The 24702-nt window shown below is 46.4% G+C and overlaps 1 protein-coding gene across 2 annotated transcripts in view; it reads left to right on the plus strand.

Moving 5' to 3' along the window:
- LOC119393608 (ras-related protein Rab-27A) overlaps positions 1-24702 on the plus strand; it is a 111459-nt gene that overhangs the window by 39290 nt on the left and 47467 nt on the right. Inside the window, exon 1 of one of the 2 annotated variants that reach the window (XM_037660719.2) lies at positions 22258-22321. The exons of the other annotated variant lie outside the window; for it this stretch is intronic. The gene's annotated coding sequence lies outside the window, so the exon portion shown is untranslated. Of the gene's footprint in view, positions 1-22257; positions 22322-24702 lie in introns of those variants that run through there. 2 annotated transcript variants of the gene reach the window in all.

Below are 24702 nucleotides of genomic sequence, written 5' to 3' on the forward strand. Positions count from 1 at the left end.
TATGGGCTCGCATCCTTGAAAAAGCTTTCCACCACCCTGTCGCATCAATGTGAGTGCGGACGAGTTATCGAAGGCAGTAACAGCGATGACGTTGTACTTTTTCCTATTTCGAAAGAGACGGCCTAAGAAAGGATTGCTGGAGCAGGGGGATGTTTCTGCGGGTCACCGTGTTGAGCCACCGTTATTTATTTATTTATTTATTTATTTATTTATTTATTTATTTATTTATTTATTTATTTATTTATTTATTTATTTATTTATTTATTTATTTATTTGAGCTAGTATGCTCGCACGGATCAATGAAGTGTCGTCGAGAAGCTCTGAAATCAAACATTCTCCCCTTGAAAGAAAGAAAGAAAGAGAAAGAAAGAAAGAGAGAGAGAGAGAAAGAAAGAAAGAAAGAAAGAAAGAAAGAAAGAAAGAAAGAAAGAAAGAAAGAAAGAAAGAAAGAAAGAAAGAAAGAAAGAAAGAAAGAAAGAAAGAAAGGAAGAAAGGTTGGAACAAAACCCCTAGTGGGCCGCTTTACCATGTGTGTGTACACATCGACAGGGCTACATAAAGGGACACACATGCATACTTTGGATATGCATACTCTGTCACGTTCCTTGACGATTCGCTGGTTCGCGCTGCCGCAGCCTTAACGTTCATATATGCACTCTCGTGCTGCGGTCCGTTAGGCACGCTCGCATTATATGCGGTGACCCCGAGGCTCTCTGCTGGCACGGCTGCTTGCCTGCCTGCCACCGAGCAGGAAGAAAAGGTAAAGCACATGCAAGGTCTCAGTGCTCCGTTTGATCACCATCCTGCATTGCAGATAATCCTTGCCGTTTCGCGAACATGCATGCGCGGAGGGACCGGAAGTATAAGTTATGCATGTCTGGAAGGAAGCAGATACGCAGCTTGCGAACATCGCTGTAAGTCCACGCGCACAAAAGGACAAGGGATATACTACTACTACTGATGATGGCGATAGTAGTAGAAGTAATAATAATAATAATAATAATAATAATAATAATAATAATAATAATAATAATAATAATAATAATAATAATAATAAACGAGCCCATCGAACAACTCCCCTTCTTTCGTACTGCTACTATACTACCATATACTACTGCGAAGACGACGTAACGACGTATTTTTTTCTTATCATACAGTTTGTCAGGTGACTTGCTCTACCAAATTTGTTCTGACTGCATCTGTAGCGGCCGATACGTGCGCACGTGTGTTGCAAAGGACGGGTGCCGGGGGCAAGTGTTATACTTCATTAGCCTAATTCACATTTTTGTCAGTGAGGTTGAGAATTCGAAAGCGATGTATCTGGCCCGCGCATCTTCCAAAAGAAGAAAAAAAGAAACTAAAAAGAAACTCTTTTGCTAGTCAGTGGGGCGTCCTCTATTTGAACTGCGCGGTGTTTATTTCTATATATGGATCGAATCTGCACGATCCGCAGAGAGCATTCGCGCGCTTTTCTCCTGACTGTTGTTGATTCCGGCGACGAGAAGACGCTTCTTGGAGGGAGGGCAAATATTTTTCTACGAGAAGTACGTGATGGTGCAGTGTTGGGAGCGCAGTTGAACGTTCGTCGTTTAACTTGAATATAAAATGAAAAAAAAAAATAGAACACGGAGATAAAGAAACGGCAAGACTATTCCTTTGGCGTTGGCTACGGTAGACGGGCCGTGGCGGCTTCATTCGCCGCAGAGGTGTCGCGTGAGACTGGAAGTGAGAAAAGAAAATGTTCGCCACGAGGGTGTGTCCGCTTCCAGGGCGTGTCTGTCGAGACAGGCGTCACTGCGTCCTCCTCAATATGATTAAACGTGATTTGCGCAGAGAGATGAAAAAAAAACCAACAAAATAAGCACACGGGCGACCGCTGGAAGAAAAAGCGTGAAGCATTACCTAAAGAGTAATGACTGTCCAGAAGTTTGTATCCGCCTACCTTCTTTAGTCGGTCGTCCGCTGTTGCGCTGTTTTAAAGCGAAAGCCTTAGATGCCTCCTCAAGTGGGAGAAGTGACCTTCGGCGTCGACGCGAGTGATGCGAAAAGTCATCATCACGTGGTGACGTCACCGCAGGAGGTCATCATCACGTCATATGTCGCCAGAATTTGTTACGTCACTATGAAGTCATATAACGGGACGTCACAGCTGACGTCACATGACATAGTCGCTTGATTGAAGGTGGGCCGATCCGATGGGTGCAGAAAGCTTTAGGTAGGGGGGAGGATCAATACAATCCACTGAGAAGAAAAAGATGGCTTTCGCCTTCGAGTCGTCTTAGGCAAATGCAAGTTGTTCTGGAAAAGATACAAGTTTGAACTTTGAACTTTTTGCATAAAATGGTCCAGATCCCAAGAATGTGCAGACGAGGGTCCCAATGTTAAAGAGTGCAACGGGACTCTCGATGAGGGTTAAAGAAAATGAACGCACAGAAACTTGGATGAAGTGTGTCGTTTACATCCATCGCTGAAAATATTGCGCGGCGCCAATTCGCATAACAGTTGTTGGGGCTTTTCGTCCCAGAACCACGATATGATTATGAGAGACGCCGTAGTGGAGGACTCCGGAGATTTCGACCACCTGGGGGCTTCTTTAAGGTACACCTACATCTGAGCACACGGGCCTCTACCGTTTTCGCCTCCGTCGAAAATGCGGCCGCCACGGCCGGGATTCAATCCCGCGACCTTCGGGTCAGCAGTAGAGCTCCATAACCACTAGACCACCGTGTCGGGTGGCGCCATTTCATGAAGAGTCATCTTGAAACAGCTGCGCAAGTAAACGCAAATACCCACATTCACGGCAGATTAGTTCTATGGAAGCTCGAAAGGCGGAAAAATGTTTCCTCTTCATACCCTTTACTTCATTCCTTCCTCATTTTACCTCATTCATTCGTGTATTCCGTTGATTACATATCTATTTCTTGTATTTATTTTCTGAAAACGTGAACAGCGAGACCGATACGGGGCCGTAGAGGATGACAAGTAAACACTTCTATCTTAATACAGTAGAGAGCAGTTCTGTACTGAAGCTTTATTTTCTGACGGCATGACTTCACGGAGTCGCGGCATGAGTCGCGAGTGGTTTCAAAAAAAAAAAAAGGGGGGGGGGGTATAAATAATTAGTCCCACGGTGTAATACTTCATCTTCATTACAGTTTTAATGAAACTATTTACGCCCTACTTCACGTCTGCCGAGGCTTCCTTTAAAATTATAGCTCGGAAAACAATGTTTCTCGTGTATTTACTCTGACCGAAAAAGTGTTCCAAAGAAATTGCCGTTTACGCCCGACACAGTTCCGCGCATTAAAGGAAGCGGGAGATGAGCAAGCTGCTGCTCCCGAGATCACACTCACGCAGGAACAATGCTCGGAAAAACTCGTGCTAATTGCGACGGTATATCTGCATCGTACACGCGATATATATTCCGCGAGAGAACGGCGCCTCGAGGGCTATGCCCACTTACCTCGATGCATGGCGGTGAAGATGGCTTCGCCCGGGAAACGCAATGCCCAAAGGACGCCAGGAAACTCCAGCAGTGTACGTGCACCTTCTCCCTTGCTCTCTCTCTCTCTCAACAAGTCAAAACGGGCACACTTTCTGAACAAGAAAGGAAAAGAAAATCTAGAAAAAAAAAACGTTCCAGATGTATCGTATTCTCGGCTGCTAACGAGCCGTGATGCTCGGCTCCCTGTGGTGTTGCACCATTCAGCCGTATATTTCGGTGGGTCCTTTGCGAGAGAAACGACGCGGGCTGACGATATTCGGGTCGATTTTCGTACGAGTTTCTAAGGAACTGGATTTTCGGAGGCGTACGGCGCGGAGGACTCTTAGAGAGAGAGAGATGAAAAGGAAAGGCTCAACCTGCCACTAGCAACCGGTCTGCTTTGCTACGCTACCTTTCACGTGTCTTGCTCGGCGGTTTCTTCTTTTACAGAAGAGTTGACACCTGAGCCAGTTGGTTCATGTCACTTGAAGAAAAGCCAGCAGAAGCACGGGACACGAGAAAGAGGAACAGACGCACACAACCCTGGAACTAACTGTGACTTTATTGAAGGAAAGCATTCAACCAGGAAACCTCACAACGCATGTGCAGTGAATCACTATCGCCTACCACGACACCCTGCGAAAGAAAGAAAAAATACACAATCAACTTTCTTGCGGTCGTCGCAAAACACTGAACTCCTTGTCAAGGAGGCAAATCGACGGTATGCTTATACAGTCACCTCCGCTTTTCCTTAATGCAGTATGCCTCCACAATTTCACGTTCCTCTTTGCCATTGCCTCTTCCCACATACTTGGTTTACACATGCAAGTGCAGTGACGTCACTCCCTGCTTCGTATGCTACAGCTGCCGCCTTCCGGCATTGTCAGAACGCCTCTTGTTGTCTGTCATATGGTTCTGGCACTTGTGCGTGCTTTTATTTGGTAGACTCACTCAATGGATTTACATTGAATGGAGACAATATCGCTGTTATAACAGCGGATAGCATACATTAGCTAACTCTAGTGAATGTTAACAAGTGCTGGTAGTATGCAGATAAATACGGTAGGCTGCACTGTCTCCCGTTGACTGAACTCTTTAAATCAGCCCACTGGGTGCGCCACTGCCGCACTCCATTAAAAGCTTCGCACATTGCGACTGTTCCCGTTAGGGATTCGAAGTTCACCGCCAATTTTTCCATTCATTTCTTTTGTTCAACGGTGCATCCTTTTCTCGTTTTTTTTTTAGTTATTGGTCGCCTAGAACCCGGTTCCATTTCACGCTCAGTTCGTCTGACTTTTTGTCGTTCCTTATTGCAGTTATCGCTACGCTGTAGTTTTCCATCGAAAAGCTAAACCGATGCGCCTCTCCGTGAGCGTCCCATTCGAGATTGGTTGTCGTTTTCCCCTTCCGTTGTGTCGGTGCGAGTCGACACGCGAAGCTTTTGCGTCCTCTTCGCTGCCCTCAATAACAGCAGCAGATTCGCTCGCAGACACGTAAACAGTCGCAAAGCCATCGTCAAGAGCAACGAGAAAGGAACAGAAATTGCCAAGCCGAGTAGAACATAACACTGTGAAGTCGATGAGCGAACAAAACACTACGGAAAGAAAAGTAACGGCAGACAGGACAGACGCTCTCTGCAACGTTTTCTTCCCGTACTGTTTCTTTTCGCTCAGCGACTTCCACAGGTCAGGAAAAAAACTCCAGGGAAATGTTACTGCAGCTGCATACAGGAAGGAAGGAACAGGAGAGAAAGGAAAGGCAGGGATGTTAACCTGTCTAGAAAGACCGGTATGCTACCCAAAACTGGGAAAAGGGATGGAGGAGTTTTAAAGGCAGAGGTAGATAGAAAGAGAGAGAGGGGGGGGGGAGCACGCACGCACAAAGTCACACACCTCACATTCCCATTATGGCCATCGGTCTATAACCGCCGGAGCAAGTCTCATATGTCTTTGAGAATTTGACCGCTGCCTTCGTCGCCTTCATCCGGGATGATCTCTCAGGACAACATTCCGAAATGGTTTCTGCCGTCAATAGTATGTGGTCTATGCGAGCAAGAGCGACATTGTAGCGAGGACAGTCGCAGAAGCTCTGCTGTAACGCCTCCTCACAAAGCAGCTACACACAGAACGCTGCTTATGAACGACTACGTACAGTACACAGCGGCTACATATATTCAACCAACATATTGGCTGACTCCTAACTAGCAGCGCGAATGGGGCGATGGGAAAGAGCAACTCATTCCGACAGGAAGTGTATCCAACAAGGTAACGCCTGGACCCTGAAAAGAAAAGTACACCTAAACAATCGCGGCGTCTGTTTACACGTGCCGAGTCGTCGTCTTGGGGTGTCTGTCCTTTCATTGGCAGGTACGGTTAGCGCTTCCTTCTCTTTCTTCGTTTATAAATGGTTTTCTGCCTATTTTATTCACTTGAACGCCGAGACGTGCTACCTCAATGGCCGCAAACACAGCGTCTTTTCTTTCACACAAGCTCGCACTCCTTATTCCTTCTTTCGCCATCCTTTCCTATTTTTTTTTTGCTTCGTTTATTTATTTACCACTTCTCTCTCTCTCTCCCCTTCGTCTCTGAGTCTTCTTTACTCGATATTTTCATACTCAGTATCTTACGCTGTTATTCTCTTTCTTTTTCTTTTTTTTTTCTTCCGGGTTTGCTCAATTCCTTCTTTCTTTCTTTCTTTTTCTTTCTTTCTTTCTTGCTTTCCCTACTTCTTCTTTTTTTCTTTCTTCGTGCATCACGAACGAGAGAGAACTACAGCGGCGATCTCATTGTCCTATAGCGTACCGCAGCTGCGTTAGCGGCGGCTCTGTTTTGTCAGCTGCCGCGTCGGGGCCCGAATCGCGAGTGCCTCGTCCACTCGTCTTGTCCAACGTGCGACGCGGACGAGTCGACGACGTGAACTCAGACCGCGACCGACCAGCTTCTGCCGCCTTCGTAACTTGACCAGAGAGAGAGACTCGCGGTACATTTTATTCCAGACACGCGTAATAGGATTCCCCACGGTCTTTTTTTTTTTCTTTCTTTTCCGCGAAGCTTAATCAACAAAGACATTCGCCCGGATCGCCGCCCCTTGTTCGCCCTGTGTATATAAAACCCCCATGGAGCTTGCGCGCTTTGGAGTTAATCTGACTGCGAGTGCGCGTGGCAGCCAGACTTGGCGTTTGATTTCTTTCGTTCCTGCCCGCATGCTTCGCTCGGTGGAAGCCGGCAAATCGGACGTTGATTGTGTCGGAAGGTTGTGTTACGAAACGACATTCTTAAAACCAGGACTCCAATATGAACGAGACTTCCGTTCAATTCTCGCGTTGCTCCTGCGCACGACGCGCTTGTGTCACCTCGTCAGCGACGAAGGACGGCGAGGAGGAAGCAGCGCGCTGACATGCGTATACTCTAAGAAAGAAAACAAGAATATGTTATTACTCTTTTCGGTGAGCCCTGACTTTCCACGTATATGACTCCCTTTAAAGAGACACCTTAACTCTCTTTTGTGTCCCACGACTTTCAGAAGAGAGTATAATGATCTCCAAAGGGAGTTGACGCGTCTCTTTAAAGAGAGTCATAGACGTGGCAAGTCGGAACTAAAAAAAAAAAAAGTCAAAGAATTCTCTCTTTTTTTTTTTTTGAGAGAGAGAGAGAGAGAGAGTAGTTTGAGAGCAACGAAGCGACGACTATCCGATGTCGGAGATCTTTCCGGATAAAGTGAAGCGTCGGACGTATAAGGTTTCGTACGTAATAAATAATGTGAGCGCGAAATCGGGTGAAACTGATTGAGAGACGTTTTCGAAAAACACAGCCGGCGAAACCAAATGAATGGCTCACCAGAAACGATAGGGGCGGCTGTCGTCTCGGCGCGTCGCTGTCAGCACTTGCTTCTCGATTCCCGAAGCGGCGTTGTTCTCAACTCCGCAAAATTCGTACCAGTGGTTCAGCGTCGTGTAACTAGACATGAGCACTGTACCTTCAATTACCTGCGTATGTTTTTATATCCGCTAAATTCTCTTCCTAGTCACGTCTACTTTAAGTTGTCTGCCTTACATGTTTTCTTTACGTGTCTATTCGGAGAGTTCTTCTATTTTCTTATGCGTTTTTATTTAGCGTATACAAATGTATACCTAGGGCGTTTTGTATTTTATTCTTGGTGTCTGCGTTGCGACGGATTGGCTTTTAGCGCTTGTTGTCGCCTTTGAGTTACCGTGTCAACGCACGCTACATTCAATGCTTCTAATAGAGACATGTAAGATACTTTAAACAAATAAATAAATTACCTTTTAGGTCGTTGTAGCGCCTCTTGCGACAGTCGCTAATGCGAATCTGCTGCTGAAAAAGACGGAGCGCATTGGGCTGCTCTATATAACGTCGAGCGTACGATATGCGTTCACAGTAAAGGAACCTAATTAAGGCTGCTACACGCTATAACCGGATAATTCTACGTTCATTGCTAAACCGACAGACATATGCGTATTCATTGCGACAATTGAACTAGTAACTTGCTGCGGAAAAGGCAAAAAGAAAAGAAAGAGAAAGGCAGGAAGCAGCGGCGTAAACTATATATACCAGCTAGCTAGATATCTGAAGTTTGCCTGTATGCTTCTTCTGTCTGTTCGCGTACGCAGGATATACAGTATAACGTTTCTCGGGTTGTCAGGGCGACGTTAAAATCTAAAGCACAGTAATAAAGAAAGGACTAAGTATATGTCCCTGATTCCCTATCGCGCGTTCACTAAGGAAGCTAGAGTGTCAACATGAAGACAGCTAGTTCTTAAAGAAGAAATTCCTCGTTCCCACTCGACTAATTGGTTCGGGGCGAATAAGTAATCGACGCGAGCGAAGGATTCTTTTTTTTAATATGTGCGACGGCCTGACTACAGGGTGAGCTTAATACTATTTTTTTCTTTGTCATCTGCATGGTTTCGTAACTTCTTTTTTGTCTCCGTTATCTCAGCCTCGATGAAACGTTTCGCAAACGCTGCCTCTGCCGCTGGCGAAGACGAACGGTTACACTGAGACGCGGTGGGATGTTAGAAGCTTGGTTAGAAGTTACTGTTGCATTGGCTGTTGACGTAGAAAGCAGTTTACGTACGCGTTTGTGTGTGTGTGTGTGTGTGTGTGTGTGTGTGTGTGTGTGTGTGTGTGTGTGTGTGTGTGTGTGTGTGTGTGTGTGTGTGTGTGTGTGTGTGTGTGTGTGTGTGTGTGTGTGTGTGTGTGTGTGTGTGTGTGTGTGTGTGTGTGTGTGTGTGTTTGAGAGAGAGAGAGAGATCCCCCATCGGCGTACGTGTAATGAAAAAGCGAACCACGCGATCTCTTTGGATGGTGTGTTTTCTCTTTTGGATAGTATTTTTTATTGCCTCTTTTCCCCATAATATGGACGGCGCCTCGCGCTGTATGTGTACTCAAGCTCGATTCACGGCTTCGCTGCAGAGGCAAACAAAATGAGCCAGTCATCGCAACTTGTCAGCGGGCTATAACAGGATCCTTCACTTCGCACTGTTTGAGCTTTCCAGCGAGGACGAAAATAAAGGAAATGAAAAGAATAAGAAAGAAAAAAAAAAGCATTTTCGTGAGAAAAGTAGCAGTTCTGTGCATCTCCTCGTTTAGTTTACTCTCTGGCTGTGTCGTTACTTAATGCGCCGCGAAGTCAGAATTTTCGCTTCCTCTTTTTTTTTGTTTTCACACTTCCTTTCGTATATATATATATATATATATATATATATATATATATATATATATATATATATATATATATATATATATATATATATATATATATATATATATATATATATATACACGAAAGGAAGAAAGAGAGATAGATCATAATTGCTCCCCATATTTTTTTTTCGCGATGACGTTAAATAGCATCACACACAAACTTCGGTTCTTCTAAACAGAACCTTTTTTTTTTTTCGTTTCTTTTAGCTCCACCGCTTGTTATGATAATTCGGGTCCCTCTTAAGAATATTGCCCTAGTTTTGTAATATCACGCTTGAATTATTCGTTATCTTCTATTTTGTTTTGTTTTCAATTCAATTTCTCTTTCTTTTTTGTTATTCTCGCGGTCAAATTGTCAACGACGTGCACTTCTTGAGATTACATCGCATAGTATACGATGTTCATGAACGGCCAGAGAAAAAGGCTGTTTGTTCACGTCCGAGGGGCAGGAACGATGCCTTTATGCGAAATATATTGTATTGACCCACGTACTAAAAAAAAAAAAAAAAAGCAGCGCCCCGATGTTTGCCGACGTGCAAGATAAAACAGTTTTAGAGGCATCTACATTACTATCGGTTCGTTGCAGTTATCTTCACAGCTCTTCTATATCCTTTACAATGTTCTTGTCATCTTGTAATTGTCATTTTCTTATTTTTATTATGGCTACGTGTTTAAGGCGCAGGGTTCTATTGCTCTTTCTTTACTTTTGTGTCGCAATATTACCTTTTTTTTTCTTTTCAGCCGTTTTACGTGCAGTGATTCCGCTGTCAATGTTCATAACATCGGCCGCCTAAAAATCGCGCAGGCTGTTGAGTTGCATGTCAATAAAAAGTCTATTAAAAAAAGTCAACATAAACATCAGAACAATTATGAGGACTTTTGCAAGGGTACCTTCTTCGTGTTATTACAGAATTTTGTGAAATAGAGTGCAAACATTGTTAGGTACGTGATACGAAGGCGTAGCTTCCCCATTTGATCGGGGGGGAGGGGGGAGGGGGGGAGGGGGTGTCGACAGAGTTGGGGAGGAAGCTTTAATTGTCTCAATCACTACACGAATTCCCTTTCTTCCCCTTCTTCTTTGGTTAGTACTTTTCAAGAAATGCATGTTATACTCTAACCATTTGTCCATGCTTGCTGCATACGCAACGTGATTCGTAGAGCAGAGGCAAACGATAGTGTATGATAATAACAGCCGCTTTCCGAAGGCTGTGACTCTGGGTTAACGAGATTGAGAAATTCTCGGTTAAAAGACGGAATCGGCTTAAGTAAGACAAGGATCATCCGAGACTTCTGGATGATGCCTCTGTCCCAACGCGGACCTATAACTAGGCTAATGTTTATGACGATAGAGTAATCCCGAGTTCTCCCAGAGCGGCTTATATGCGGTATCACAGTCTGCAGGGGTCCGATTTATCCTAACTGCGTCGCAGCAGTGACCCGTGTTGATCTGAGTTTGTCACTCTAGCAGGTTACTGCCGCGGTGGTCTAGTGGTTATAGTACTCTACTGCAGACCCAATTAAGGTCGCGCGGGTTCGAATACCGGTCGCGGTGGCCGCATTTCGATGGAGGCAAAATGCTAGAAACCCCTGTACTTAGATTTTAGGTCCACGTTAAAGGACACCAGATGGTCGAAATTTCCGGAGCCCTCCACTACGGCGCAACTATTATTATCAGGCACGTAGCCAGGATTTTTATTATTTTTTTAGGGTGGGGGGGGGGGGGGGGGGGGGCAAGGCATAATTGTCCGAAAGAAAGTCTTTCCATGGCAAAAAGAAAGAAAAGGTTGCCCGGGCATATAGAGAGCTAGGCAAAATTCGTGGGGGGGGGGGGGGATGCACCCCCCCCCCCTTGCCTATGTGCCGATTCGAAAGCGTGCACAGGTTTTGCTTGCGTCGGCATCGTTTCCACAGCGGGTTTCCACAGCGTCGTTGGGATAAATGGTATATAGGTCGTCGGTACGCCAGGAATTATAGAATATTATTTAGGGTCCTGCGCGAACAGAATTATAGTTTCTCCTCGTGATGCAGCGCTTTCGGGGCAGTAAACAACATTCGATTGCGATGAAAACGATGGCTGGCTCGAATTACTGTTATAGTTGGGAACGGCGGCGTTATAACTTCGTCTACAAACTTTGACAGCGTGCTGGGGGGAGGGATGCAAGCCCGAAAAGAAGAAGGAGTAGACATTGGACGGCGTTTCCGGGCTAAGAGAAAATCGAATAGTGTGCCACTTTCGGGTCGGGGTATATATATATATATTTGCCGCGCAAGCCCTGTACGGTGCTAACAACGTCGACGAGGATGCATGGTGCAGAGCCGCGAGCTCGATCGGCCGACCTCTCGCGTTTAGCGCCTGCAGCCGCAGGGGGCGGCTGTGTTATACTGGCACCGGCTCTTCATCGATTTGTGCCCCTTGGGAGGGACTTGCGCGCAAGGAAGGCCCATCGTGAAGCGCACGCGAACAGCCGCCGGAGAGCGTCTCTATATTATTGCGTTTTTTCTTTTTCTTTTTTTCTCGCCTCTCTCAGGTGCGTCGATTGCGGCAGACGAAGCACCGCGCGTGCAGTGCCAGGAATCGTCCACTCTCGGATTCTGCTGCTCCTGTTCTGTCGGATGCATGCAGCGCGCGCGATCAAGAGGTGGTGTGCAGCTTGCGGAAGCATTCGTATATACGCAGACCCAGCTGCGCGGCTGAAAACACAGTAACGTACGCAGTGTACTGAGAGGCAGTCGTATCTATAGACCTGTCGTCTTTAAAAGGCGCCCTTGAAACATTTATAACTCACAGATTTTGGTGGCGGCGTCGTACAGGAGAAGCCCGGCGCTGTCGAGCTGTGTATGTGCGGCCCTCGAAGGTGAGCCGGTCACACGCGTATGTGTATGCGCTGTTTTCCAGTAACTATAGTGATCTCTCGGTTGTGGGCTTGTCGGCGACTGGCCGTTCCTGATACGGCAATCTCATCTTTTATCGAGGTCACCTGTCATCTCGCGTTGCCGCACTTCGTTGTTGCCTGGATATGAACGCATGGCCGTCGTTCTTGCCTGTAGCAAGTGAAATGTTGCGCTGCTAAGCACGTGGATGAAGGACCGATTCCCGGTATGGAAGAAGGAAAAAAAACTAGGAGAGAGCGTTGCGCAGTGAGAAAGAAAGAAAGAAAGAAAGAAAGAAAGAAAGAAAGAAAGAAAGAAAGAAAGAAAGAAAGAAAGAAAGAAAGAAAGAAAGAAAGAAAGGTAGTAAGTCAGGAACGCACATGCCATGCTTCGCTGTCTTCATTTGGTGGAGGGAAGGCTCCAGACTTTTATTGCGATAGCAATTATATGGACAGTTTCGGCTGGTTTTTTGCCGTCGCCGCCGTCATGCACCGTATACGTATAAGTAGGTGTATGTATACACACGCTATATACACACCCTTTACCGCTGGCAGTACTCCGAGACGGCAGGCGCTTATAAGGGTTTCTTCATTACCAGCGAGATGGCGCGAGGAGCGCAACGGGCGCATTTAAAAGTCGTCGGCCAGCTCGCTCGCTTCTTCTAATATTTGCGCAGGGAGAACCTTGCCCTTCCGCTGTCTGCTCGCGCGGTTATCTCGTGGTGAGCGGAGGAGGGATGTTTCGAGCTTTCACCGTGATGTCCGCGCTGATGTTACGGAGCGTACGAAAGTCACTCGAGCTCAATGGACGCCGCTAAACGAACAAACAGAAGGTGAGCGCGAACTATCAAGTGTCACAGCTCGACACTTGAAGCACGCTAGTTTCCTTCGCTGCTTCGGCCGCTTTTGCAACAGGAGCGCTGTTCAAGCTAAGAGTATCCATTGGTGAGCCTCATTTCGTATAGCATTACAGTTTCTTGCTATCGCATTCATTGCTTCGCCCTTCCGGCGAAACTGTGACTTTTTTCTTTTCTTTCCCGATTCTCCGTCTCTCGGAGTATAGGGTAGGAAACCTGGGGCTTCTAATTCAAACGTGCTTTTGTTTTTCTTCCCTTCTTCCGCATATCTCGAGGGTTGGGTGTCTATTTCGCCGCGTTGGTTGAAGGCCTGTTGAACATCCACTCCCTAATACCTAATCGCTACTAGCTACCGCCGTTGCGGGTTTTGTTAGTTTGTACGTTTTCCGGACGCGGGTGGGCGTAGTGTGCCTTTAGGAGACAATCGCTAGCCGGCTCCTCTTCATCCCTTTCTTGTGTTTTTAGATATTGGCAAGGATAACAACAACGACAACGTGATGAGCTAGGGGACCAACTTTAAGCACAAGCCTGGGGCGTGTGCGACGAGCGTTGTATGTGATCGCCCCGGCGTGAAATGGGCCACCGTTTCGCTCGTCGGAAGCAGCGAATGTCACAGAACGGCGTCGGGCTATTATCGTTTCCAATTCCGACAACGTGTTGCGTCCGACAACACTTCCGTTGCGATTCTCTCCTGGGTGCCGATATGACGCTCACATGTGCACACGTACAGAGGGCTCGCAGACAAACGCATATATACGTAGATAGAGAGAAAGAAAACGAGAGAGCGCATGCGTGTAATTTTTCTAGCTGTCGCCTCTACCTGTCGATGCCTCGCATTTACGGCCCTAATAGTACGTGTACTCGGTTACAACCGAAGCTCCGCCCACGACCTACTCAGAGAGAATGTGCATAGACATTCTATCCAATCAAATATGCTCGTTTATGAGTGTGCAAGCACTCTTCGCGTGTTTCAGATAGTTGGTGTTCTCATATACAAACATGTTCGTGTTGCTGTTCTAAGTAAAAAATGTGAACCTTCTGGCAAATTTCATCAAAGATTCTGGCATCACTGCTTCGCCAAAGATCATATTTTAGGTAAGGGCGTCGAGCCTTTGGTTTCCGATATGCGTGTTATTTACGTTAGGACAGAAAAAGTACTTACGCTTTGGAAGGAAACCAGCTTGCACGAACCTGTGATTGACAAGCGCGCCGCCGTTTTGCGGGCGGAGCTTGTAATTAATATTGGGTTGTAGCCGACTATAGTAAGACGAAGCATCAGTCATACGTCACTGTGTTTATCTGACACGGAGACAAGGGCGTCAAGCTGAGTACATGGGATGATCCTGTGTGGGTGATCTTAAGTTGCTTACAGGTTGGGCCGGGTCTCGTCTAAGGAGATGGGATTGAAAGAGGGCGTAATGGAGTTTTCCTGATGCTGCTAATGAGCTGTGTCTGATTATCTAAGCCGGTTCATATATAACTGTCACGAAAGCCCGGCTCTTCCAAGACTTAGCCTCGCCCCGGCTACATGAATACAAGGAGGCGCTCTTCGAACTGCGCCTGCCAAACAGAGGCAGGACAATGCACTGTTATTTACATCGAATGTGTTGTGGAAGTGTGTAATCACGGTGCTACCGTGATCATTGCGTAAATTTAAATCAACTCCTAAAACATGCGTGTCATATTTAAAGCATAAAAGGTATACGTTGGGCTATGTGGTGTTAAATACACATACACATGCGTAGCCATGAATTATATTTCCCGGGGGGGGGGGGGGGGGGGACAATTAGCCTTTACTTATGCTCGTGCGCATGTTTGTGGGCACGTATATATATATATATATATATATATATATATATACGCATGCAAAACTGAAGATTTTTGAGTTAGAGGGAGGGGGGTTGAATCCCCCCAACACTCCCCCTCGCTACGCCAATGATACATACCTGCGCCGAAGTACAACCTTGTCTAAATAAAGAAATAAATAAATAAAAGGAAATTTTGAGCGTGTGGCGCTCATCAGATAAGGTGGGCAGGAAGCTATTTCACTGTTCGATCAGTATCATCCTGACTGCAGGTTAGCCAGCTTCCATTTCAGTACAAGGGAAGATCAGGTCAACTGGGGGCGAAAAATGTCTAACCCGATTCACCCAGTTTCGGCACAGAGCGCGCAATTCGCCAACGCTGGCCGCGCGACGCGACGCGTGGCTGAAACCGGTGGCACCTGCTTGGCTGCAGCTCCAGTTATCATCTAGGCCCTATATTACACCGCGCGTGTGCTGACCGGGGTCTGGCTCGGACGGCCCTCATATTAATGAACTCCTTTTTCCATGGCCGCCCTCATTCTCAACGGGAGCGGTAATTTCCTTTGTTCGCTTTGTTTGTTGGCACTTCCTCCTTTCCGCGCACACCCTTTCCACCAGGTCGCCTTCGTCTTTTGAACAATTGCGCGCGTCGGAATGTGTTCACACACACACGCACACAAAAAAAAAATACTTAGGCAAACGTTAAGCAAAAGCTTAAAGGCAAGGATGAAGCGTTTTATAATAATAATATCTGAGGTTTAACGTCCCAAAACCACGATATGATTATGAGAGACGCCGTAGTGGAGGGCTCCGTAAATTTCGACCACCTGGGGTTCTTTAACGTGCACCTAAATCTAAGTACACAGGCCTCAAACATTGTCGCCTCCATCGAAAATGCAGCCGCCGCAGCCGGGATTCGATCCCACGACCTCCGGAGCAGCACTCGAGCGCCATAACCACTAAACCACCGTGGCGGGGCGAAGCGTTTTATCTATTTCTTTTTATTTTTTATTGGTTTTTTGCTTCGATTTCTAAAGTCATTTAGCTGCGAACAGTTGCGCTGTAAAGGATGGTATAATACTACAGAAATATATAATTAAGAAATAGTATGACAATCATAGTGATATAGCTCTTACATTCCCCGCTTTCTGTGTTCACTTTTTCTGTAGTTAGCTACATAAGCAACCGCGGCGGGGTGCAGCGTTCGTTGAGCAATTAAAAGGGCACTGACTACCGACACTAATTTGCGAAGATGAGTTGACTCCGCCATACAAATCTCCTGCATAGAGACTTCTCTGAGCAACTGTGAAGCTCAGTAAATGCCGATATTTTATTTTGACATCAAAGTCAATTTTCGCATGACGCACGTATACTGACATCGACACTATAGCCTGAGGTCAAGCTACAGTATCAATTCTGGTGACGCACCAGTACGGCTAGTTGTGATGACGTCATGCACCAAAACAAACAAGGTGGCCGCTTGTGCGTCACCAAACGCAGCCGCGGAGCGGTGCGGCCGTGGAAACGTCACGACATCTTGCGCAAGCACGTGACGAGAAGCTCATACCATGTCTTAACGCAAGGGTACAGTAGAAACCGAAACTAGCTTTTAAAAACTCGTTGTATATAATTTTTGAGGGCGCACTCACGCTTAAAAGTACATCGACAGCTGAACAATACGACAGCTGAACATTTTCTTGCCAGTACCCCTTTAAGTCTAATTAGCTTGCACATATATTTCTGACAGCCATTTCGTGGATGGTGACGCTTCACACAACTGTTCATTCAGGATAGTGAAGAAAGGAACAAAATGCAATTCAATCTCAGTATTCATGTCAATGTTTTATATATTTTGTATTTTGCCTTACATAAGAAGCGATTTTATTAAAATCATGTATCGTTGTGTCTTTCAACTCACACGCAAAAGTAATAACTAACCAAATGTTTTCTAGAGAATTTCCTGTAACACAAATACAACCTTGTAGTACAAACTGAAATACGTAAACACACACACAAAAAAACAATCAGAACCGAAGAAGTAGCGAGAAAAATGTGGGGTGAAGCAATTGGCCTCGGCAACGTCAGTGTACCGGAAGTATGCGTCGACACAAACTCGGGGTAAAAAAACATGAAAAAGAAGTAAGATCAAAGAATCGCGAAAAGTATAAAGCGCAGTTTTGGGGTTGTGATCAGAACAAAAAAGAAAATGATTTATAGTTTCCGGAATTCTTTCATCTTACAGCTGTTTTTCTTTTTTTTCTTGGTGCCGACGTGGAACGCAATGTTTTCGTTCTGAACGCTGTTGGGGACTAAGGATCAAGGAACAATGTTATACCTAAATATAGAAGCACCGGAAATCCCGCGGTCGGTGGCTTTCTCTCGGGCTTTCTTTACTGGTTTGTTCTTTTCTTACTGTCAACATGTGCGCGATAAGAGTTATCGTTGGACTGACGTCTCTGCTTGTGTGCCAAATGAGAAAAAACTACGAAGTGATATGTCACGTGGTTTTGTCGTCTTTAGGCTCGTGGGTCGTTTGTTTCTCAACACTTCCTCTAAGCACGGACGAAACCTTATGGCGGCTTGACGACACATGATGAGTCCTCGCGAATAAAGGTATGAACGATGTGCCATTCCATGAATCCTGAAGACAAGCATGGCAAATTCTAAAACTCATTTCGAAAAAGCTTGCTAGGAACACACAGAATAACGGAAGTTTTGTTGCAAGTGACGACGAGCACATTAATACGAACCACGCACAAACTGCGTCATTTTTATGGTCGCGATGGTGGATAGACTAGGCAACGAGACAGTAAAGCGTCTAAGCGCGGGCATATTGCAGGGCCTGCTCATTTCATCTGCTCACTTCTCACTTCAGCTGCTCACTTCATCCGTCTGCTTAGCGTTTTTTTCAAATGCGAGGCTTCTGCATACGTATATAATGTAGGCGGCAATCAGCATGGTTAGCTCTTCTCCATTTCCACCAGGGGCGTAGCCAAGGGGGGGGGGGGGCGTTCAAACCGCCCCCCCCCGAAATTTTTCAGTTTTGCTTGCGATATATACACGCACACATACACACGCACGCACGAACATACATAAAGTATGGTTGAACCCCCCCCCCCCCCCCCCCCGAAAAAAATTTCTGGCTACGCCCCTGATTTCCACTATCACAAACAAGCAGGTAACATATTACGACGTGCTACATAACAAAACAGAGCCAGAGAACCAGGATACAAGCAGCGAGTCTTGTCGTCCACTCTTCCGTCCTTGTGTCGGATGTAGTTTTTCGGGGTAGTATTCCATCACACGTCTACGCGGGCGCCAGTCAAGCGCCTGTGTAGACGCGCCTGTGTATACACTCAAAGATCGCACCGTGGTCTCGGAGGTCTTGTCTGAAGGCACATCATCACACAATGAGTTCCTTGTCCCTTTGCCTTGTCCCGATCTATGCAGAGCAACGGACGAAGTGTTCGAAACAATAGCTCGCTCGGTGGCCTCTATCGGATTCCCTCCTGAATCCTCGTTCTCAGCGAGCGAGCCGCCAAACTGGACACTTGCTTCGTGAGCCGCTTCTGTCAATTGTCGTTTTGTGCTATACACGGACCAAGACCACGGTCGTAAACCGTTAACCCCCACTCAGCATCAGCGCGTCGTTTTCTACAACGCTCGTAAAGTGCTATGACACGGCAGCCGCAACGCGGCGCGCTGATCGAAATCCGCGGAGATCCGACGTAAATGGATGCCGCGTGCGTACTGCATGCTGCTGCGGAGAAAGAAACGCGCTGTATAGCAGTTGTATTATCTAGCTTGCGCTCGCCGCGGAAGGAATGGCTCATGAGCTTCGGAAATTGTCCCGGCCGTGTTCTCGTCCGTTTCCCTCACTCCGTGGTTATAGATAATGCATTTTCCTGTCGCCTCAGAAACAAAGGCGCTGACACACTCCGCCGACACCGTATCGACTCAATCAACGTGCGCACGCTTTTTCTGCAACGGTGCGAGGTGGTCTATACAAACAAAGATGTGTGCCGCGCTGTCAGGAGTTGGGGTATATATAGATCGCCGCGGCGCTTCGCGTCACGCGAGCGGAATTCGACCCGCTGCGGCGACGAGCCGTCGAAGTGCTCGCGATGGCGACTCGGGAGTATAGGGAATGGTCTCTCACGCACCCCGGTACAAGTTGTGCAACACCTGCCAGCGCTGATGTGACCGATCGAATAATGAGAGCACCTGAAGTACCTGGGATCCGGTCGGTTGTTCTAGACCGAGGATGCAGGACCGAAATATAGAAAGAAGGCGGCATAAGCGAAGAAGCGTGACGAAACTTTCATTCATTTCATTTTCATTATATTACCTTAAGGACCCGGTACATTACATAAAGGATGGTTGTAGAAACAGTAATAGAGAAAGTTTTCCACGTTATTATTTTACAAGAATCTTGTTAGCTCTTCCACGAAGTCAGATGAGGCGGTGATAGCAGTGGTGTGGTGGGGAAGGCCGTTCCAGTCGATAGCTGTGCGATGAAAAAATGATGACGAGAAGGCGACAGTACGTGCAATGTGGTGAGCAGCGCTTAGTGGCTGGCCTGTGCGCAGTGATACGCGTGAAGGTGGTAGAATTTAAGACGCGTGGCGAAGTGATCGGGTGTAGAACTTGTGAAATAATTATAAATATTAATGTGAAATATAATGGTAAATATAATGCAAATATTAATTAATATTAATTTTTGTTACAGAAATCATAAGTAATAATGTCCGTGCACGCGAGAGTGAGCGTGCAACAGCTGCCAAATGAACTAATAGCGCTGTAGCATAAGCTGTCCGGATGTACTGACGAGATGAAACGTCTGTCCAGACGCTATAGTGCAAAGTTGCCATAGAATTATTCACACCGACAAAGCGTGTTGCCAGAGAGAGAGAGACAAGACATAAAGCTGTCAATGAAAGCTTTTCCGCTTGTATGCAGTAGGTGAAAGATACAATTAGTAACAACGGTGGCATTGCAGCGGAAATATCGCGAGAGAGAGAGAGGGGGGGGGGGGGGAGATATCGTGTATATAAGTCGAAAATAAGGACAACGATGTACATATATTCGCAGTACAAAATAAAATGAAAGTACCAAACATCCGCCCTGTTGGACAGAGCGGAGGCCCTGCCGAAAGCTGCGCCAGTGGCAGCGCTTGGATATGAAGGCTACCATATTCATTAGCGTCGTATCGAGGGACCGCTCACCTCTTCAAGCCTACTAAATTCCCGTTGAGCCATGTGATTACACAGGGGCATTCCTCCCAACGATTGGTAAGGAGGCCTCTGCGGATCGAATACATCGCAATTTGCTAATTAATACCGAAGTCACACGGTGCACTGCTGATCGCGATTAAGCCTCCTCGGGATGAATTTTCTCAACAGCGATTGGCTCACTTCTGCAGCTTTCATAATGTTGCCAATCAGGATAAAGAAGTTCGATCCGGATCAGGCACGATCGCGATCAAAAGTGACCATGTGACACCGGTAAAGCAATTACCGAAACGGCGGTTAATCGCGAAAAGCCGCGTGCTATAAGCCATGCATTATATAAAGCACCAGTTTGATGGCCTCCACGGCACTGCATGGGGCAGTATGTGGTAGATGGCCGAAGCGTTGCGAGCGCGCAGGCTGAACCTCGTGTTTACTGTTGTCACCGCAAGAGTCCTATTTGCAGGCGATGCACGCGCATCGCTGGTGTCGGGACGTGCAAACAGGCGCGATCTGCGGCGGACGTGCTCGGGAAGAACGCTAGCACCTACACGCACGGCGAACGCGCAAGCCTTCCTTGCGGTGGTTCTCTCTCTCACAAACGTATACATAAGAGCACGTTCATGCGAACGAGCTCTTGCAAACACACACACACACATGCACACACGCGCACGCACACACACACGCACATTGCACTGCACGTGTGAGCGCTTGCTGCGCGGATGCACGTCCTTTTGGGGGAATGAGGGATTTTGTTCCTGGAGGTGTCGGGAAGCGCGCTAAAGCGCAGCGGAGGCGCGGCCGGCTTAATTAAGTGAAGGCACTGCCGTGCTATGGTATCAAAGGGAGAGCGCATAGTCGGAGGGACAGGAAAGGACTTGCTAGCAAGAAACGCCGAGCGGTACGGAAGGAAGGGGGGGGGGGGGTAATCCGCTGCTGTACCCCGTGGGCGAGATAGAAGGACGGATACAAGAAAGAGTGATTAACGACGACGATGGAGATTAAGAACGAGAGGTGAGCAATCGGGAAGCTTGCAAGAAAGGGTTTCGACATCGATTCGCTCGCAAAGCTCTGTATGCTGCTTTATTTATAAGCCAGCGTCACGGACTCGCGCTCGCTGGCCAATATTCCCCGAAACTTCTCATTTGCAAGAAAGCTTTTTTTATATTTTTATTTTTTTTTCCCTCATGCCATTTACGGCAGCTGTCGTCGTGGTAAAGGGACCTCTTTCGGTGGCGATATTCAGTGGCGGGCTCATGCAGTTTTATGAACGGCGCGCTGCTGTACCTTCAACGCTCAAACATGTGGTGCTCTATTCGACTGAACAAGTAGAATGGGTAATATAGGAGTATTTCTTTTGTGGCTATTTGGTGAAACATATCACTAAAATGGGGAGCGCGAATAAAGCAAAGATACATCTAATATATAGCAAACGAAACACACATTATACCTATATATATATATATATATATATATATATATATCCTCGCACTATACAGGCAACCGTGCCACGCCTTCATAAAACAGTTGGTCTAGTGGTGCTCGTCCTGTCTTCTTCCTTTCTGTGTTCGTATTGTTTGCGCCCCTCATTTTAGTGCTATGAAATAATATGCTCTATAGTTCTTGCTTCAATAAACGCTCGTTTTTTTATTAAAGATTTTATTTATTCATTGAAACTCTACGTTTAATTGTTGGAAGTACTTATTGCAGTTGTTCAGCGCGCGAGCTAGAATGGGCATAACCTCCCCACATCCTACAAAGCACCAGAATTCACACCAGATTTATTTATTTATTTTTATTTATTTATTTATTTATTTATTTATTTATCTATTTATTTATTTATTTATTTATTTATTTATTTATTTATTTATTTATTTATTTATTTATTTATTTATTTAAACAACCACATACCACATGGCCTAGTCAGGATCTACTCAACAAATATGTCCTCACTTAAGGACAATAAAGCACAATGAAGCATCCGCGACGCTGGATAAGATACAAGCGGCCATTTATCTCGGTGGAAGATCACTGCGCAAATCTTGCAACCGTATCTGCGTGGCATTTCAGAGCGCACAGCGAACCAATTTCTGGTCAGTTAATGGCGAGTCCTTTCGCGTACAGAGGAAGGCGTACCTGCCGAGCAATTTCTCTGCGCAGCAGCTGCGTTCAGTACTGAAACGCAGGTGCGCTTTTTCGAAGGAAGCTATAAGGCCAAGGTCGTCGCAACCAACTGTTGCGGGTCGCGCCTTCTCTCTCTCTCTCATTCCACCGCGTTCGTTGAAACTGCCAGACTGTAGAGCGCCTCACGAGAAGCACACTGCGATCCGAGACCTTTCAAGCGTTACCTAGTGAGTTATCTTTCTTGCGAAAGTATTAGCAGTCACATAACGTAGTAACAACTTCTCGGTTTGGGCGATTCGGTCCATTTTTCGAATAACTGCGGGAAAAAAAACTAGCACTAAGATAAGGAACGACGCGTTCGTCCTGTTGTGTTCATTTGTCATCTTTGTGCTCGCTTTTTTCACGCTGCTTCAAGTTATTCGTCACATAACATGATTTATACCTGTCACGCGCTGGTTCGCACCTGCGGTTCTTTATGTTTCAACCCGTCATGGTATAGCATGGCACGTAAGGTTTCGGGCTGCTAAGCTCGAGGGCGCGGGTTTGGTTCCCGGTCACGGCAGCCGTGTGTCGATGGCGGCGAAATGCAAAGAACGCCCGTCTGCTTAAATTTAGGTGCACGTTAAAGAGCAGTAGGCGGTCGAAATTGATCCGGAGTCCCCACTATGCATGGTGTGCCTCGTACAGCCTGAGTGGTACTTGTCTACAGCGGCCAGTCGACCACTTCAACCACCGTTTTTTTTTTTTTTTGCAAAAGATACGCAGAGACTGACGCCGTAATGCTACCAAACGCAGTCACATCTCATGCTAGGTCCTTGTGCTGTAGTTCAAGCGGGAACGGAAGCTTGTAGCTATAACGCGAGGTATAGCAGCTGATGACGGCGCCAGCATCCACCCCTTGGATCGACCGCTCGGACAAGTGTTATTCAGAGTGTAGTCACTTCGTGGTTTTGTCAGGTAAATCCGTAAGAATTATTATTATTATTATTATTTGTTTCTCACCCACCGTAAAGGTAGCGACACTGAGCATTGCAGCACAGACTACTCCGGCGTCGCCTGATGCCAAGCGAAATCGCAGTGCCGTGCTGACTCAGTTTTCTAGATAGATAATATACTTGTAATGATAAGAATAACGTCACTTGGAAACCCAGAGGCGTTTCTAAGTTATAGGTGTAAACCAACACCTCCATTATCTCATTAAATACGGATAGTGAGGATCTGAGAGAGAGAGAGAGAGAGAGAGAGAGAGAGGAGCACACCAGAAGTATTGATTGTTCTAAGCACCACGTGCGCTGTGTGCATAATCGAGCGAGGCGGGTGGGCACTCGCGCATAAATGATTAGCTTGCTCTGGATTAGGATAAATGATTATTCTGGAATCTCTTTTCACCGGCGCCTCGAAGTGACGTCGAAGTATTTTTTGCTACATGTATATCAACGGAGAGCTCTCGAGAATAAGTTAATTAATGCGATCTTAGACGACTTAACCTTCGCAGACAAAAGACCTCCGTGCCGCTCGCGCTGAATTTTCATAATCTGCCATCTCAAGCTCTCCTTAAGTTGTGACAACTTCGGAAATCACCGCGCTGGCTCTGCGGTCGGCTGCTGACCCGAAAGATGCGTGTTCGATGCTGGTCGCAGCGCTTGCACTTCGATGTAGGCGAAATGCGAGAGGCCCGCGTACTGTGCGATGTCAATGCACGTTGAAGAACCCCAGGTGGTCGATATCCTCCGGAGCGCTCAACTACGGCGTCTTTCATAGCCCGAGTCGCTTTGGGACATTAAACCCCATAAATAAATCAACGCGTAGTAACTCATTGCTGACATTTTCGTTTGATGGCTCGTGCGACTGGCTGGCGTCAAAGCAAAAAAAAAAAAAAACTGTGTTTGTGGAACGTCTCCAGTTGCCGCCACTCACTTTATATTTTCTGCAACCTTCGCGAAAAGCTGCGTATTTATTTCTTGCCACCGTGCACCTTCTCTCGTTAATATTCAGCACTCGCACGCTCATGTGTGACAGCAAGAATAAGCAGATTGTTAGTTACATACTTTTTATTCATAGCTTGCGTCTCGTCATTCTCTACACTAATGAAGCTGATGGCGCTATGCCTTTTGTTGTAGCTACGGATTAATTCTTGTCACTCGCAGCTGCACTGTAATTAACCAATGCACGCGCCTAATGAGTTGGCGTGGAACAATGTTAGGTATTGAAGACAATTTCCTTCCCATCCTCTTCCACCTATATCCACTGGTGTATAACGGGGTACAATGGCGTTCACGATGTCCAAGATATTTTCAGACATTGTCTAGAGTAGAGGTCTTGCTCAGCTGTAGCTGCCGGATTTACCCGCATATTAGCAGCACCGGCTAGTACTGGCTGTCACTACCTAATTTTGACAAACTGTTGGGCAATCTTGGCTGCTGTTCGCTGCCAGTTGTTGCAACATTTTATTTACTCAATTTCAATGTAATGATTAAACTGTCAACTAAATTTGCGCTTTCTCTTTTTCATCTTTGTTGCGAGAGTTATTTTATGCTTCACGTGGATGACTAAAATATGTTTATATTCAGACTTCAGTAGATGACCCACTGCGGCTTCTGTTTAAGCT

This window comes from Rhipicephalus sanguineus, chromosome 5 (assembly GCF_013339695.2).
Source record: "Rhipicephalus sanguineus isolate Rsan-2018 chromosome 5, BIME_Rsan_1.4, whole genome shotgun sequence".
Classification (NCBI taxonomy): Eukaryota; Metazoa; Arthropoda; class Arachnida; order Ixodida; family Ixodidae; genus Rhipicephalus; species Rhipicephalus sanguineus.